Source organism: Heteronotia binoei, chromosome 18 (genome assembly GCF_032191835.1).
Source record: "Heteronotia binoei isolate CCM8104 ecotype False Entrance Well chromosome 18, APGP_CSIRO_Hbin_v1, whole genome shotgun sequence".
NCBI lineage: Eukaryota > Metazoa > Chordata > Lepidosauria > Squamata > Gekkonidae > Heteronotia > Heteronotia binoei.
In genome coordinates, this window is record NC_083240.1 from 16,485,221 (window position 1) to 16,504,436 (window position 19,216).

Genomic DNA, 19,216 nt, shown 5'->3' on the forward strand with positions numbered 1-19,216 from the left:
CAGGGTTGCTACGCAGAAGCAGGCTATGGCAATCCACTTCTGAACATCTCTTGCCTTGAACACCCCTATAGGGTCGCCATAAATCCCCTGAGACTTGTCAGCGTGTTCCACCGCCAGCAGCTCTGTTTAGGATTGCACTGGGTAGATCAGTTGGGTGGAGAGAGACTGAGAGTGAGAGCCATCTTCTGAAGACATTCGCGGGACCTGCTTTCTCCAGCAGTGAGCCTGTTTGGTGTAGTGGTTAAGTGTGTGGACTCTTATCTGGGAGAACCGGGTTTGATTCCCCACTCCTCCGCTTGCACCTGCTAGCATGGCCTTGGGTCAGCCATAGCTCTGGAAGAGGTTGTCCTTGAAAGGGCAGCTGCTGTGAGAGTCCTCTCAGCCCCACCCACCTCACAGGGTGTCTGTTGTGGGGGAGGGAGATAAAGGAGATTGTGAGCCGCTCTGAGACTCTTGAGTGGAGGGCGGGATATAAATCCAATGTCTTCTTCTTCTTCTTCAGCAGTGTTTTAATGCTTTTTGTATGATCTCTCCTTAGCTTCTTGGGGTTCTTCTTCTGGCTCTCCCCATCAGTGGTAAGTAGTCTCCAGGGCCTTCTTTTCATACCATTTCCCAATAAAATGAGAAGGAAGCAAGGTAAGGCTGTGAAGAGTTGCAGAATGCCAACTGGGATACCAACAAAGCCTGCTGGCAAGTGAGGGCTGGCAAGAGATGATGCTGTTGGTTTTCATATCAGCTACATATAGTCTGGAGTTGGCATAATCCAGTTACTCAGTTTTTAACAGAGAATCCATTGGATGTCATTTGCTCTGCTGAAGAAGAACATCCTGTTGAATTGCAACCGACTTATGGTGACCACATCCATGGGGCATACCAGGGCTTTATTTGTAGAAAAAGCCGAGCAGGAACTCATTTGCATATTAGGCCACACCCCCTGACATCACCATTGCTCCACACAGGGCTTTTTGTGCGGAAAGCACAGCAGGAATTCATTTGCATATTAGGCCACACCCCCTGGTGCCAAGCCAGCCGGAACTGTGTCCCTGTGCGTTCCTGCTCAAAAAAAGCCCTGGGGCATACTATGCAGGAGAGAAGCAGAGGTGGTTTGCTGCTGTCTTCTTCCATGTAGCAACACCAGTCTTCCTTGGTGGCCTTCCAACCAAGTACCTACCATGGACAACCCTACTTATCTCCCAAGCTCAGGCTAAGCTGAATTGTTTGGGCTGCTAGATTCAAGTGGGCAGCTGTGTTGGTCTGAAGCAGTAAAACAAATTTTGAATCCAGTGGCACCTTTAAGACCGACAGTATTAGCAGCCTGCAGGTTACAAAGGTTCTTTATATTTTTGTTTTTTCAGCAGCTCCAGCAAATGGCTTGTTTTTTCTTGGAGCAATGTTGCCAAGCAGGTTGGTTTCTTGTTGAAATGTCCAGTTCAGAGAGTTTGTCCTTGATCAGCTTCTGTTTGTAGTAGAGGACACTGATTTGGATGTTTGAGTAGTTTCTTGGAGAATGTGAGACACAGATTTTCTGCATGATCCATACCATAAGAAGTAGAAGAATCTTAATTCTCAGTCCAGGTGTTGGCCTTAAAGGTGCCACTGGACCTTAAAATGTGTTTGGGCTGCTATCTGGTCTATTTCTTTCATCATCATCATCATCATCATCATCATCATCATCATCATCATCATCATCATCATCATCATCATCATCACCTTCTTCTTCTTCTTCTTCCTAATCCGCTTACAGCAACCCTGTAGGTTTTCAAGGCAAGAGAGGATCAGCGGGGGCTTGCCATTGCCTGCCTCTGCATCATGATCCTGGACCTCCTTGGTGGTCTCCCATCCAAATAGTAGCCAGGGCTGACCCTGCTGAGCTTCCGAGATCTGAAGAGGCTGGGCTAGCCTGGGCCATCCCAGTCAGGGCATCGGCTCTCTTGTCCCTTCTTCAAATGCCGCTGTGTCCTGTCATTGCACAGTCCTTCTCTTCAAACAGTGTGAACATGTAGTGTGCTCCCAATGCACAAGCCGTAGGTGCTGCTCAGGTGGAGCTGGCATTAGCATACCTGGGGGGGGGACCGCTGCTGCTGCCAGGGCTGAGGGTTACTGATAGGGCTCACTGCCAATGAGCCTCCCAGCCACCCGCTGCCAGAGAAGGTACTGCCAGTGTGCACACTGTGGTGTTTCAATCTGCACCATCAGGGAACGGACAGGCCCTCAGTAGGAAGCCTCACAAACAGGCAGGGAAAGAAACAGGGCTTTTTTTTGAGCAGGAACGCACAGGATCACAGTTCCAGCTGGTTTGGCATTAGGGGGTGTGGCCTAATGTGCAAATGAGTTCCTGCTGGGCTTTCTCTACAAATGAAACCCTGTATGAATCAATGGTGATATCAGGGGGCATGGCCTAATGTGTAAATGAGTTCCTGCTGGGCTTTCTCTACAAAAAAAAATCCCTGGAAAGAAGGAAATGCAGGTAGATGGGGATGTGGGTGGGATGGAAGGAAGGCAAGAGTGGGGGTCCTGATGGGGTTCAGAGAAGGAGAGGACCCCCAAAAACCTGGGACCAGCCCTGGTTCTGCTGATTCTTAAGATGTAGCAGCCTCCTGTCCTCCGATAGATAGATTAGGCTTGCCAATCCCCAGGTCCCAGCGGGGGTTCTTCCGCTTTCCCAGGCTCCTCCCCACCCCCAGTCAGCTGACCGGCGGGGGAAAGCCCCATAGGACCATGTGCCTTTCCACCTCCGGAGGCTTCAGACTCCAATTGAAAGGCTTCCTCTTGGGATGGTGTGTCTGTGTTACTTGGAAGAAGCTGGCAGCAACTCGTGAGTTGAGAGGCCAATCCCTTGCTTCAGAGTTGCCAGAAATGGACCGGGGGGGGGGGGGAGGGAAATGTCTGCTGAGCACTTCATTATTGCCTATGTAGAGATCGATTCTCATAGGGTATAATGGGGAATTGATCTGCAGGTTTCGGGGGCTCTGGGGAAGGTACAGGCACCAAATTTTCAGTATAGTATCTAGTTCCTCTCCCCAAAGTACCCCCCAAGTTTCAAAACGATTGGACCAGGGGGTCCAATTCTATGAGCCCCAAAAGAAGGTGCCCCATCCTTCATTATTTCCTATGGAAGGAAGGCATTTAAAAAGATGTTCTGTCCCTTTAAATGTGATGGCCAGAACTCCCTTGGAGTTCAATTATGCTTGTCACACCCTTGTTCCTGGCTCCGCCCCCAATGTCTCCTGGCTCCACTCCCAAAGTCTCCTGGCTGCATCCTCAAAGTCCCCAGATTTTTCTTGAATTGGACTTGGCAACCCTAAGCTTAGATAGATTGATAGATGATGATTGATAGATGATAGATGATGATAGACAGACAGACAGACAGACAGTCAGTCAGGGCTCACTGCCCTATCTTTTTCTCTCCCTCTGTCTAGGTCTAGGGAAGTGGGTGGGGTTAGGAGAGATGGAGGTTGTCTGATGGTGTTACACTGTGTAACTCCAGCTTGGGAAATCCCCACAGGCTTGGGAGGAAAGCCTAGGAAGGGCAGAGATTGGGGATGGAGCTCAACAAGGATGGGATGCAGTAGAGCCCACCCTCTAAAGCTGCCCTCTCCTCCCAGGGAACTGATCTCTAGAGTCTGGAGTTCTGCTGTAATTCCTGGAGATCTCCAGGCCTCACCTAGAGGCTGTTGATCCTCAGCATGCATGCATGCAAACTTGGAAAAGATCTCAGATAGTAAGGTCAGAAAAGATGTTGGCCTAAGACATGGAGCAGATGTGAAGTGGCGGAGCCAGAAGATCTCCCGGAATTACAGCACATCTCCAGACTACAGAGATCAATTATCCTGGAGAAAATGGCTGCCTTGGAGGGTGGACTCTATGGCTTTATACTCCCCAAACCTTTACCTTCCAAAGATCCACTCACAAATCTCCAGGAATTTCACAGTCTGGAGTTGGCAACCCTAGGAAGTTGTCAATCTGCATAAGCACTTCTGAGCCAGCTGTTTCCCATTGCAGTGCCTTCGTAGACAATTGTGCTAAACATTCCACGGGGAACCAAGCTACTGCTAGATGTCTGTCTTGTTCAAGTCTCAGCCATCTCTGTTTGCTTTTTCTTTCTTTAGGTGCTGAGAAGTCACCACCGTCCCCTGCCAAAGGTCAGTAAATTTCCTTCTCGCTCTTGGCTGAGGCTGGCTTTGTGGGGCAACTCAGGCCCTCTAGCAATGAATGGGGTTTGAGACACTCTGAAGGAATGTGAAGATCTATCTTTCTCTGTGTGCCTGTGTGGTTGTGAGTGAGGCCCAGCCATGCATTTCCAACAGGTAGGCAGGTAGGAAGAAAAGACTTTGGGGTCAGGGCTGAATGGATAATCTACAAAATCACCAAAAACAGTTCAGATGAATTAAGGTTGCAGTGCCTCAGTCTTTTCTAGCACAGCCTAGTGGTAAAATAATAAGTATAAATCAAGTTTAACAGGAGAAGTGGCAGAATCTCTCCTTAGTGAGGAAGCATTTAGTGAGGAAGAAGGGAACAGAAGAACAACCAATCGGGAGTCCATGGTTTTTTAAAATTTATATGCCATAAATATAACATAGAAACTTAGAGCTGGAAGGGACCCACCAGGATCATCTAGTCCAGCCCCCCTGCACAATACAGGAAATTGACATCTACCTCCCCCCTTTCACTCCCCCAGTGACCCTTGCTCTATGTCCAAGATCTCCACCTGGCATCTCTCTTGTTTCGACTGACTTCAAGTTTAATATGTTGCTTCTTGTGTTTTCCCAGGTCAATGGGCAGATACAGGAGACCAACAGCCAGAAACAGAAAAAGTTACAACTCCAACCCCAACCCTTGAGTTTGAATGGAAGCAGATGCACGATCAGCAAGGTAGGCATGTGATGGTTCTAGTCCCCCATGGGAAGCAAAAAATGGAGGTGTATTGCCACCCCACTGGCTGACCACATCTGGATCTCTTCCAACAGTGGGTATCGACCAGTCCACACCAAGACCTAACCCTGTTACACCTTCTGGCCAAACTCCTGGTCTCAAACAAGCCCAGACCACTTCCTCAATCCCAGATCAAGGTATACCAGTCAATCAATCAATTGTTTTTGATGAACCAAGTTCAGAAGTCAAGATGATTAACAAAACAGATGCGTTAGTCATGTGTGTTTAAATATACTGAATATAAAAACGCAAGAAGTGAGGCAAAGAGACCAAAGTGTAGCCTCTTAACAAATTTTAAAGTGACTTTTAAATGGTTTAAAGGCAGGCCTTGGATTCAGCAGGAGCTCACAGGTGTTCAGCTCCTGAACCTTTCTGAGGGTTCCCCGTACTCCTCCCCACCTTGTCCAATGAATAGTAGGTGCAGCTGCATAACAATCCCTGGATGAGCTCCACCACCTATTTTTCTACAAAATGACCCATTTAAAGGATAAAGGGTAATCTTATTTTTTCTTCGTTACAGTATAGCCCTTAAGTTATCAAATGTTAGCATGCAGATTCTCGTGGGGCTTTTATAAGATACTTTTAAGGTTGTTTGAAATGACTACAATGTTCTGGTCAATGACTGTAATAGTGATAAATTGAATGGAACTACTGGATATAAATATACATTTGCTAGAATAAAATTTGTTAAAGTAATATAAAACCATGTTATAAAACGCCTCTTGATTACTCAACCCTGTTTAACTCATGGCATCTCTAGGTGTCGAGGGACCACATGGAACCAAAAAGGTCACAACTCCTGCCCCAGCCACTGAATCTCAGCAGAAACAGACCTCATCTGAAAAGCAAGGTAGGACCTAAGTGAGTTCTGATGCTCAGCTGAAGCACATGGAAACGTCTCTGCTGCCTGTCTGACCACATCTGTATCTTTCCCAATAGTTGACCAGCCCACACCAGAAGCTGAAGCTGTGACCCCTTCTGCCCAAACATCTGCCATGGAACAAGGTGAAGCCACTTCCCCAATCTCTGATCAAGGTATGTGTGTCACACAATGTTTCTTTAAAGAGGTGATATTCTTGGCAGAAGCAAAGCAGCAAAAGTTCTGCTGCATGGGCATATGAACAAGTAGATAGATCCAGGTGGGCAGCTGGGTTGGTCTGAAACAGTAGAACAAAGCAGGAGTCAAGTATCACCTTTAAGACAACAAAGTTTTATTCAGAATAGAATTTCTGAGATAGAAATGCCCTCAATTTGGCCCAGGCTTGCTTATAACAATAAAGTGATTAGCAGACACCCTCACATTTTGACATGTTACTGTTTTGTTGGTTTCTCACGCTCATGTTACCCAGATCAAAGGTTTGCTCAATTTGTTAATTTCACTATTCTGTCATTGGATCTTAAATTTGTACCATTTTGCCTTCTAAACCACTGCCTACCAGCTATATGTAGCTCTGCTCACTGTACCTGATTCCTCGTCGGATGAAGTGTGCTTGGAGCACACGAAAGCTTACGTTCTGAATAAAACTTTGTTGGACTTAAAGGTGATACTTGACTCCTGCTTTGTCCATATGAACAAGTAGTTATCTCCCATCCTGAGGCAGTGAAAGGTCTACAAAACTGCCGTGGCATGTTTCTGAAAAAAATTAATTGCTACAGAGGATTAACTCACATTAACTTTCATTCATGTTGCTTTGCAAGGTTAATTCAGAGGCACTTCCGTGGTCATAGTAAGGAAAACTTACTCCTCCTGAAAGACATCTGCCTTCTTCTACTTTCCCTTTTGGTAGATGTCTGCAAAACCCGCTGGTTTAATCGGGACAAGCCTTCCGGTGCTGGGGATAAAGAACGTCTCTCTGACCTCCGGCGAGAGAACCCCAATGAGATTTGCTCCGATCCAACTGCAATTGAGGTCCAGACGGTGGACGGCGTCCCTGCTTCACAAACCGGGCAAGAATTTGCTGTGTGAGTTTTGAGACCCTCCTTCAGCGAGATGAAGAGCTTAAGTCCTGGGTTGTGAGCCTTTGACTGGCCCAGCCGAAATGGGAGCTTCGTTTTCTCTTATGCTGATCTGGTTGCCACTTTTTCTGGCCAGGAACCATGCCAACGCTGGCTTCGTGTGCCTCAATGCAGAGCAAGGAAAAGGCCACCGTTGCCATGACTACCAGGTGAGGTTCACCTGCCCTCCGTCCTTCTGCTCTGGTAAGTTTTTGCCTTTGTTCTTCACATGCGCTATTCTATTTGAACCCAAGACTCTCTATTTGTAGTCCACAACCTTAACTAATATGGTCCCTAGCTATAACTCTCCAGTTGTCTGGAGTCAATGCACTGAACAAGACTGAATGATAATCTATGCTCATATGAATCGCTATGAATTAAGCCTCAGGAAGAAACCAGAGAACTCTTCTGAGGGTTCATCCAGTGGGTGATGACACAATGCTTAATGGCAGCACCTCTTGCACAAGCCACAGCTTTTCATTCATGTGTCTTGTATTGAACACTTTCCCTATGAAGAAAGGTTAAAACACTTGGGGCTCTTTACCTTGGAGAAACGTTGACTGAGGGGTGATATGATAGAGGTTTACAAGATTGTGCATGGGATAGAGAAGGTAGAGAAAGAAGTACTTTTTCTCCCTTTCTCACGAGCACTCGTGGACATTCAATGAAATTGCTGAGCAGTCGAATTAGAACGGATAAAAGGAAGTACTTCTTCACCCAAAGGGTGATTCACACGTGGAATTCACTGCCACAGGAGGTGGTGGTGGCTACAAGCATAGACAGCTTCAAGAGGGGATTGGATAAACATATGGAGCAGAGGTCCATCAGTGGTTATTAGCTACAGTGTATTGTTGGAACTCTCCGTCTGGGGCAGGGATGCTCTGTATTCTTGGTGCTTGGGGGAGGGCAACAGTGGGAGGGCTTCTAGTGTCCTGGCCCCACTGACGGACCTCCTGATGGGTTTTTTTGGCCACTGTGTGACACAGAGTGTTGGACTGGATGGGCCATTGGCTTGATCCAACATGGCTTCTCTTATGTTCTTATTCTTCTTTTGTACTGAAAGCATGCTTAACCCTTTGTTTTGCTCCCTGCACCGTCCCATGGGGCATTTGCAGGTGTCAAGGAAACACAAGGCACAGAAAAGGTGACCACTCCTGCCTTTGTCACTGACCCTGAGACTTCACCTGACCATCAAGGTAGGCATGGGACATCCCTGGTCCCAAATAAGAAACGACTGGAACCTTTTCATCTCTCCACCAGCTGACCACATCTGGATCTCTTCCAACAGCTGGCTCTCACCAGTCCACACAAGGACCTCTGCCTGTGGCCACTCATTCTCAAATCCCTGCCAGGGAACCAGTCCAAATGAGTTCACCAATTCCAGGTCAAGGTATGCACGCAATTCAAAGGCTGTCTCAACAGATGTTCTCTGTAGCAAAAATGTAAAAGATCTTCAGGTAGGGCTAGAGGAGGAGAACGTGTCTCAATGATGTGAGCACCATAATTTGCAAAATTGCAGTCACATGTTTATGAAAAAAAAATTATGCGGTTGAGTGAACATACCAAGGCATTAACTAGGGTTGACAATTCAAACTCCTCGCTATGGGCACAAGAAGAGAAGACTTCTCTAGAAACACTCCCGAACCATCCTCTCTCTTTTTCTTTCTACTTTGGTAGACATTTGCAGGACCCGCTGGTTTAACCAGGACAAAGCTTCGGGTGTTGGGGATGAAGAACGCCTCTCTGACCTCCAGCGGGAAAACCCTCATGAAATTTGTTCAGCTCCAATTGCAATCGAAGCCCAGACTGTAGGCGGCATCCCAGCTTCACAAACCGGGCAAGAGTTTGCCGTGTGAGTTCTCAGGCCCTTCTTCAGTGGGACAGACCTGAATTGCCTAGCTGTGAAGTTGCGCTTAGCTTAGGTGTGAATGTTGTTTTCTCCTGTGGTGTTGAGCAGTCTTGTTTTGTGATTGGGTTGCCTCTTTGCACAGGTATGACGCCAGGGCTGGTTTTGTCTGCCTCAATGCTGAACAAGGGAAAGGCCACCGTTGCTACGACTACCAGGTGCGGTTTACCTGCCCTCCATCCTTCTGCTCTGGTAAGTCTTTGCCTTTGCCCTGTTTCTTGTTTTGTCTGCTTTTGCAGTCACTAGAAATACTTCCTCAGTTCCATGTCTAGAAAAGTCCTTGTCTGTTCCTTCATCCTTTCTGACCTTAATTTATCCCCAGACCAATCAAGCTAGCCAACTCATGGCCAAATCGGACCTTCTCGATGACTTGAACCCACTTTATTTCCCCACAACCATGCAGCTGTTGCAGGAAGCTAAATTTCATAGTCCCATATAGGCACGATTCCCTTTGGGACCATGGTGCAAGGGGAGCCATGTCCTCTTAGTCCAGAGTTAAAGTGGCCCTGGAGGGCAATAAGTGTTCTCATTTTGGCACTGCATGTGCACTATTGCATTTGAACCCAAGATCTTCTCTTCAAAATCTTAACTATTATGCTCAGGGCTTTTTTTTTTTTTAGCAGCACCTCCTTTGCATATTTGGCCATGCCCCCTTCTGTAGCCAATCCTCCAAGAGCTCTTAGTACAGAGCCTACTGTAAGCTCCAGGAGGATTGGCTATGTCAGGGGTGTGTAGCCTAATATGCAAAAGAGTCCCTGCTATAACAAAAACCTTGATTATGCTACGGGAGCTGTCACAGTCCATTTGAACGAGACTGAGACACTGCCTATGCACAAATGACTTAGCATGAACCAAGCCTCAGTGAGGAACCAGAGAAGACTATCTTGTGCAGGCATCCTATGGGAGACAACATAGGATACACAGTGGCAGCACATCTGGCACAGACCACAGATTCTCACTCATCCGTCAGGGATATCAGTCGTGTAGTCCTCTTGTTTTGTACCACAAGCACTTCTCTTACCACCATTCCACTGGGGATTTACAGGTATTGAGGAATCACAAAGAACAGGAAAAAGTACAACTCCTGCCCCAGTCACTGAACATGAGCAAAAGCAGACCTCACCTGACAAGCAAGGTAAGCATGGGGAGCTCTGGTTCCCCCCCCCCCGGCCAAAAAAATAAACAAACTGAAGACTTTTAATGAGTCTTCTGGCTATCTGACCACACCTGGATCTCTTCCAACAGTTGCTGTTGACCACTCCACACTGGGACCTCATCCGGTGACACCTTCCACCCAAACTCCTGGTTGGGAACAAAGTCAGACAACTTCCTCAATCCCTGATCAAGGTATGCATGCAAGAGCTCTCCCTTCCTAATCCAAAACCTCAACTAAATACACTATCCTGGCAGTGGCAGTCTCGTTGGCTGGCATCCATGCACTGAAAAGATTGAGCAGCAACCTCTGTGCAAATGTATGCACTAAGCCTCAGAAACCAGAAAAGTCACTCCTGAGGGGTCATCCAGTGGGAGATGACACAATGCACAGTGACAGCACCTCTTGCACAATCCACAGATTCCCATTCATGCTTCCTGGTTCTCAGTCTTGTATTTCTCTTCTTTTGTACCAAAAGCATGTTTAACCCTTTGCTTTACTCCCTGCATCATTCCATTGGCCATTTGCAGGGGTCCCAGAACCACAAAGAACAGAAAATGTTACAACTGCTTTCCCTGTAACGGAATCTGAGTGGAAGCAGACTTCACCTGACCATCAAGGTAGGCACAGGAGAGCTCTGTTCCCCCAACTAAAGACACACACTGAATGCCTTTCAACTTTCCACCAGCTGTCTGACCACAACTGGATCTCTTCTAGAAGGTGGTACTGACCAGTCTACAGTGGGACCCCAGCCTGTGATGTCTTCCACCCAAACTCCTGTTGTGGAACGAGCCCGGACAACTTCCTCCTTCCCAGCTCAAGGTATGCATTCAGTACTAGGCCTGTTAGAAGAGAGATTCTGTTTGGAAAATGCAACATGTCTTCTCCACATGCTGGACAAAAGTTTAAGTTTGGGAGCACTTTCCTTGGCTGTAGGACATGAACGGTTCTCCACCAGAAACACTTCCTCCTCATCCGCTCTCTTCTCCTTTGCTTTTGGTAGGCATTTGCCAGACCCGCTGGTTTAACCGGGACAATCCTTCTGGTGTGGGGGATGAAGAACGCCTCTCTGACCTCCAGCGGGAGAACCCCGGTGAGATCTGCTCTGCTCCAATTGCAATTGAAGTCCAGACTGTGGGTGGCATCCCGGCTTCGCTAACCGGGCAAGAGTTTGCAGTGTGAGTTTGCAGGCCCGTCCCAAGTGAGATTCAGCTCTTAACGGCTTGGCCTTGGAATGAACATTGTTTTCTCCAGGGCTGCTAAAATATCTTGCTTTGTGATTGGGTTGCCTCTTTGTCTGAGCAGGAATGATGCCAAGGCTGGCTTTGTCTGTATCAATGCTGAGCAGGGAAAAGGCCACCGTTGCTACAACTACCAGGTGCGCTTCACCTGCCCTGCATCCTTCTGCTCTGGTAAGTCCTTGCCTTTGTATTGTATTTTCTGATCACTGGCAGGACTTTTTTTGTATCAGGAGCTCCTTTGCATATTAGGCCACACCTCCTGGATGTAGCCAATCCTCCTGGAGCTTACAAGGCTCTTAGTACAGGGCCTACTGTAAGCTCCAGGAGGATTGGCTACATCAGGGGTGTGTGGCCTAATATGCAAAGGAGGTCCTGCTAGAATTCTTTACAGGGCTCTTCCTACAGGGCCTACTGTGAGCTCCAGGAGGATTGGCTACATCAGGGGTGTGTGGCCTAATATGCAAAGGAGGTCTTGCTAGAATTCCTTACAGGCCTCTTCATACAGGGCCTGCTGTAAGCGCCAGGAGGACTGGCTACATCAGGGGTGTGTGGCCTAATATGCAAAGGAGGTCCTGCTAGAATTTCTTACAGGGTCTTCGTACAGGGCCTGCTGTAAGTGCCAGGAGGACTGGCTACATCTGGGGTGTGTGGCCTAATATTTAAAGGAGGTCCTGCTAGAATTCCTTACAGGGCCTACTGTGAGCTCCAGGAGGATTGGCTACATCAGGGGTGTGTGGCCTAATATGCAAAGGAGGTCCTGCTAGAATTCCTTACAGGGCTCTTCGTACAGGGCTTACTGTGAGCTCCAGGAAGACTGGCTACATCAGGGGTGTGTGGCCTAATATGCAAAGGAGCTCCTGATACAAAAAAAAAGCCCTGATCACTGGACATAGTTCCTGAATCCAATGACTAGAAGAGTGCTGGTCTGTTAACTTTATCCTTTCTGCCTTGACCTTTTTTTTCTCAGCCACAATGAGGAAATCAAATCAGGGCCAAACTGACTTGACTTCTTAAAGACTTGGACCCAACTTTCTTTCCCCACAACTACACGGCAGCTGCAGGAAGCTGGATTTTAAAGTACCGCATGAGCATGATTCCCATTGGGACCATGATGCAGTGGGAGGAGGCCTCCCGTTTTCCAGAGCTGAAATGGCCCTGGAGGGGCACGATTTGCCCCATCTTGGAACTGCCCATGCTGTATCCCTTTTGAACCCTAGAACTCTCCCTTCCTAGTCCAAACCTTCAACTAATACGCTTCCCCAGCAGTCACAATCCCATTGGCTGGCATCCAAGCACTGAAAAAAACTGAGCAATAACCTTCTGTGCAAATGTATGCACTAAGCCTCAGGAAGGAACCAGAGAATCACTCCTCCTGAGGGGCCATCCAGTGGGAGAGGGCACAATGCACAGTGACAGCACCTCTTGCACAGTCCATGGATTCCCATTCATGCTTCCTGGATCTCAGTCTTGTATTCCTCTTCTTTTGGACCAAAAGAGAGCCAGTTTGGTGTAGTGGTGAAGTGTGCAGACTCTTATCTGGGAGAACCAGGTTTGATTCCCCACTCCTCCACTTGCAGCTGTTGAAATGGCCTTGGGTCAGCCATCGCTCTCGTAGGAGTTGTCCTTGAAAAGGCAGCTGCTGTGAGAGTCCTCTCAGCTCCACCCACCTCACAGAGTGTCTGTTGGGGGAGGAGATTGTAAGCTGCTCTGAGTTTCTGATTCAGAGAGAAGAGTGGGGTATAAATCTGCAATTCTTCTTCTTCAAAAGCACATATAACCCTTTGCTTTGCTCCCTGAATTATTCCGCTGGGTTTTTGCAGCATTCCAGGAACCACAAAGAACAGAAAAAGTGACAACTGCTGTCCCTGTAACAGAATCTGAACAGAAGCAGACTTCACCTGACCAGCAAGGTAGGCACAGTGAGCTCTGGTTCCCCTCGAAAAAGAAACTGGACATGTTTTAGCTCTTCACCAATTGTCCCACCACATCTCTTCCAACCGTTGGTATTGATCAGTCCACACCGGGACCTCAGCCTGTGACCTCTCCTGCTCAATCACCTCCCGTGGGACAAGTCCAAACTACTTCACCAACCCCAGATGAAGGTATGTGTTAAATACTGGGTTTGATGCATGAGGAGTCTCTTTGTATAGTGAGCAAAGCTCTTTATTAGTCATAAAGCATGCTACTGATAAAACTAATACTGTTTTCGCACACAGCTTACCACGCGGTCACGTTCCTATTCTCTCCACAGCGTCTGTCAGATTTCCCATTATCTGCACCGGAGTTACAGGAAGTGCCGTGGCTTTTGCGTAGCAAACATAAACTGGGTTTTAGCAGTTTACGTTTGCTACGCGAAAGCCGCAGCACTTCCTGTAACTCCGGCGCAGATAATGGGAAATCCGATGGACGCTGCGGAGAGAACAGGAACGTGACCCCATTGTAAGCTGTGTGCGAAACGGTTTAAGACTGAAGAAATGGGCCAACGGGGCCAACTATAGACACTCAAAGTTTCCACGCTTCAACGTCATTGGGTCATTTGAACCAGCAGGGGGCTTGTGATTGGACCGGGGAAGCAGAGATTTGGATCCTGCTTCCCATTGTTCCCAAGTCCCCAAGCTCAGTCCTAAAGGCTCCAATGAGCCAGGCAGGAACTAACAATTACATTAAAGCACTGCAGCACATACACAACAATCTACATGAAGTGCAAAGGCTGTTTCAAAAAATATTCTCTATATCACATATATGTAAAAGGTCTTCGGGGGCTCTGGAGAAGGAAAAGCTGTCTCATGTCTGTAGGAAGGAATATTCCCACAGTTTCCAAAACTGCAATAGCCATTCCACTGGGCATTTGCAGGTATCAAGGGACCAAAAGGAACAGAAAAAGTAACAACTGCTGTCCCTGTAACTGAACCGGAGCAGACAGAGACTTCACTTGGCCATCAAGGTAGGCACGGGAGAGCTCTGTCCCTCAACTAAAACACACACACCAAACACTTGTCAACTCTCCACCAGCTGTCTGATCACTTCTGGATCTCTTCCAGCAGGTGGTTCTGACCAGTCTACAGTGGGATCCCAGCCTGTGACACCTTCCGCCAAAACTCCTGTTGTGGAAAAAGCCTGGACAACTTCTTCTTCCCCACCTCAAGGTGCACATGCAATATTATCCCTGACCTGCATAGGCCAGGCAACCCCCATCTCATCAGATTTAGGAAACTAAGCAGGGTTGACCCTGGCAAGTACTTGGATGGGAGACCTCCAAGGAATACCAGGGCCAGGAGGCAGAGGCAGGCAATAGAAACCACCTCTCTGAAAGTCCAAGCCCAACTGGGGGTCATCAGAAGTCGGGCAAGTATGTACACACACACAACAATTGGGAGTACCTTCCGCAACTGTAGAAAATGAATGGTTCTCCTCTTGAAACACTTCCTTAACCATCCAGCCTCTTCTCCTTTCCATTTTGGCAGGCGTTTGCAAAACCCGTTGGTTTAACCGGGACAATCCTTCTGGTGTGGGGGATGAAGAACGCCTCTCTGACCTCCAGCGGGAGAACCCCCATGAGATTTGCTCAGCTCCAACTGGGATCGAGGTCCAGACTGTACACAGCATCCCGGCTTCACTAACTGGGCAGGAGTTTGCTGTGTGAGTTTTCAGATCCTTCTTCAGTGACCTTCTACAGGTCTTAAATTACTTGCTTGTGAAGATGTGGCCGGTTTGGCCTAGGTGGGAATGTCACTTTCTCTTGTGGTGCTAAAGTGTATCTTTTGATGATTGGGCTGCCACTTTTTCTGACCAGCTATGATGCCAGGGCTGGCTTTGTCTGCCTCAATATGGAGCAAGGAAAAGGCCACCACTGCCGTGACTACCGAGTGCGGTTCACCTGCCCTTCATCCTTCTGCTCTGGTGAGTCTTTGCCTTTGTCCTCGTTAAAACATAAGAACATAAGAGAAGCCATGTTGGATCAGGCCAATGGCCCATCCAGTCCAACACTCTGTACGCAGTGGTCAAAAAACCCCATCAGGAGGTCCGTCAGTGGGGCCAGGACACTAGAAGCCCTCCCACTGTTGCCCTCCCCCAAGCACCAAGAATACAGAGCATCCCTGCCCCAGACGGAGAGTTCCAACAATACACTGTAGCTAATAGCCACTGATGGACCTCTGCTCCATATGTTTATCCAATCCCCTCTTGAAGCTGTCTATGCTTGTAACTGCCACCACCTCCTGTGGCAGTGAATTACATGTGTTAATCACCCTTTGGGTGAAGAAGTACTTCCTTTTATCAGTTCTTACCTGACTGCTCAGCAATTTCATTGAATGTCCACACGTTCTCGTATTGTGAGAAAGGGAGAAAAGTACTTCTTTCCCTACCTTCTCTATCCCATGCATAATCCTGTAAACCTCTATCATGTCATGTTTTTTATGCTCACCAGAAATGCTTCTTCAATCTCATGTCTGGAAAATTGCTTGTCTGTTGCTTATTCCCTTTGACCTCACTTTCCCACCCAGACCTCCCAATGGTCAGTTTACAGCCAAATTAGATTTGATTTCTTAAAGACTTGGACCCAACTTTCTTTCCCCACACAGCAGCTTTTGGAAACCAAATTTTAAAGCACAATGTGAACACAATTCTTCCCACTTGAACCATGGCAGAGAGGAAGGGTGTCTTCGTTTTCCAGGGTTAAAATGGTTCTGGAGTTGCAGAATGTGTCCCAGTTTGCAACTGCACGTATAATATTCCATTTGACTCCAGGTGTCTCCTGTCTTAGTCTAAAACTTTAAATAATCTTGTAAACCTCTATCACGTCACCCCGCAGTCGACGTTTCTCTAAGCTAAAGAGACCCAAGCGTTTTAACCTTTCTTCATAGGGAAAGTGTTCCAACCCTTTAATCATTCCAGTTGCCCTTTTTTGGATTTTTTTCCATTGCTATAATATAATAATTTTTCCAATGCTATAATCTAGTGCGATGACTAGAATTGTACACAGTACTCCAAATGAGGCCACACCATCAATTTATACAGGGGCATTATGATACTGGCTTTTCTCCCTTTCTCACAATACAAGAAATTGTGGGCACTCAATGAAATTGCTGAGCAGTCGGGTTAGAACAGATAAAAGGAAGTACTTCGCCCAAAGGGTGATTAACACGCGGAATTCACTGCCACAGGAGGTGGTGGCGGCTACAAGCACAGACAGCTTCAAGAGGGGATTGGATAAACATATGGAGCAGAGGTCCATCAGTGGCTATTAGCCACAGCATATTGTTGGAATTCTAGGACAAGTGATGCTCTGTATTTTTGGTGCTTGGGAGGGGCAACAGTGTGAGGACTTCTAGTGTTCTGGCCCCACTGATGGACCTCCTTATGGCACCTGGGTTTTTCCGCCACTCTGTGACACAGAGTGTTGGACTGTATGGGCCATTGGCTTCTCTTATGTTCTTAACTTTAACTAATATACCGTCTTTGCAATCACAGTCCATTTGGCTGGGGCCAATTAGCTGAACAAGGCTAAGCCACAACTTTATGCATGAATGACTTAGTATGAACCAAACCTCAGGAAAGAACCAGAGTAGTCCATCCTAAGGGGGCATCCAGTAGTTGAAAACACAACGCACAGTGGCAGCACAACTAGTACAGTCCACGGATTCTCATTCATGTATCCTAGATCTCCACCTTGTATTCCTCTTGTTTTGTACTAAAAGCATATGTCTCACTCCACAATTCCGTTGGACATTTGCAGGTGTCAAGGAACTTCAGGGAACAGAAAAGGTGATCATTCCTGCCCCAACCACTGAACCTGAGCAGAAGCAGACCTCACCAGACCAGCAAGGTAGGCCTCGGCTTAGGGTTGCTAAAATACCAGGAGACTTTGAGGGTGGAGCCAGGAGACTTTCTCATTCCCTAAAATAAACAAATAAAAATAAAGCAGTGCAGTTCCCCTGAATATAATTTCCATTTCCTCCTCCCCCAGCAGCTGGCTGCATGTCCACTAAATGAAAATGAACACATCCACACACACTCACAAAGCAGCCAAAGAAAGGCAGTTTGCAACCACACACTTTTGTGATCTTGCTGGGGCAATTTACTCACAGGAGTTGCTGAATGTAACCATCGGTTGTATTTCCACCAAATTCTTCAGACTAACACAGGAAGCAAAAGATTTTAGTCTACTTTTTACTATGCAAATGAAAGGAATGTAAAACAAATGGAGGAACTGTGCTGGCTTCTCTTCCTTTCTCACAGCTTCAGACTGAACGGGAACAGCCATGTGGCTCTGCCAGCTCACCCCACCCCCATTCAGCCTTGCTCCTATTGAGATTTAAAGGCACACACACCTTCCAAGTTCTCAAGCTTCTTCCAAGCTTCTTCTAAGCCTTCCAAGGTGGAAACGCACATCATAGCTGTTGGGACAGGGCTGCCCCACACTGGGCTGGTAGTAGGGAGGAGCCTGCAAAACTGGGGGTCCCCCACCAGGACCTGAGAACCGGCAAGCTTACCTGAGCTAATTAGGCCCCTAATTTTAAAAAGCTGTAAACCTTTCATCTCTCCATCCCCTGTCTGACCACATCTGGATCTCTTCCAACAGTTGGTATTGACCAGTCCACATCAGAACCTCAACCTGTGACCACTCCTACTCAAACGCCTGCTGTGGAACCAGTCCATACAAGTTCAACATTCGCTGGTCAAGGTTTGCATACTTTACAAAGGCTGTTTCAAAAAAGGTTCTCTTTCACAAAAAAAAAGTAAAAGAGTGAAAGATCTTCTGGCAGTGCTGGAGAACAAGTAGCTGTCTCAATGCTGTAGGCAGGAATAGGCCCAGAATTTGCAAATGAGACCATGTACCAATGCATTAATTAACAATGATAATTCAGAGACCTTGCCATGGGCATGTTAAACCCTCTTCAGGTACCTCCTTACTAGGGTTGCCAAGTCCCTCTGCCACTGCGTCACTTTCATCTGCATGTCCACTAAATTTAGTCACACATTTATTCACACTGGAAATGCTCTAAGATTTGTGGTAAAACTCTATGGTACCATAGAATTTTTAGCCCAAGTCCTAGAGTGTCCCCAGCGTGATGTCCCCAGTGCGACTACATCACTTCCAGGTGACATCATCATGCTGGGGATGGCATGTGCCAATGGGGCTCTTCGGGGGTGGGGATTCCCCCGGCAGCCTGCTCCCTGCCAATGGGTTGGGACTTTTCAGGGCAGGGAATGCCCCGCCCCCCGTGGGAGCTTGGCAGCCTTACTCCTTATTTTTAACCCTCTTTAAACATTTAAGCTTCTTCAAAACACATTTAATCCTCTTCAAATGCTTTCTAACCATACTTCTCCGTTTTGGAAGACATTTGCCAGACCCGCTGGTTTAACCGGGACAATCCTTCTGGTGTTGGGGATGAAGAACGCCTCTCTGACCTCCAGCGGGAGAACCCCGGTGAGATTTGTCCATCTCCAATGGCCATCAAGGCCCAGACCGTGGACGGCATCCCAGCTTCACTAACTGGGCAAGAGTTTGCAGTGTGAGTTCTCAGGCCTTTCAACAGTGGAACACAGACCCGAATTGCTTGTCTGCGAAGATGTAGTCAGCTTGTCCTAGGTGTAGACATCTTTTCCTGTGTTTATAAAATGTCTTTACTATCCTGTTGCCACTTTGTCTGACCAGGAATGATGCCAGGGCTGGCTTTGTCTGCCTCAATGCGGAGCAAGGGAAAGGCCACCGTTGCCGTGACTACCGGGTGCGGTTCACCTGCCCTCCATCTTTCTGTTCCGGTAAGTCTTTGCCTTTGTCCTGTTTTTTTGTGTGCCCACCAGACATACTTCCTGAATCCTGTTTCTAAAAAAATCTGGTCTGTTGCTTTATCTTTTCTTAACTTTTTTTTATTCTGGACGCACTGAAGAAGTCAACTTAGGGCCAAACTAGACTTGACTTTTTGAAGACTTGGAGCTGACTTTCTTTCCCCACAACCACATAACAGCTGCAGGAAACAGAACTTC

At 47.4% G+C, this 19,216-nt stretch overlaps 1 long non-coding RNA gene across 1 annotated transcript; it reads left to right on the forward strand.

Annotated features, from left to right (window-relative positions):
• Positions 1-14,695: 14,695 nt before the first annotated feature.
• On the forward strand, positions 14,696-18,995 carry LOC132586989 (uncharacterized). Its single transcript, XR_009556397.1, has 3 exons — positions 14,696-14,813; positions 18,689-18,741; positions 18,885-18,995. It is a non-coding gene; the product is annotated as an uncharacterized LOC132586989 (long non-coding RNA).
• The last annotated feature ends 221 nt before the right edge of the window (positions 18,996-19,216 follow it).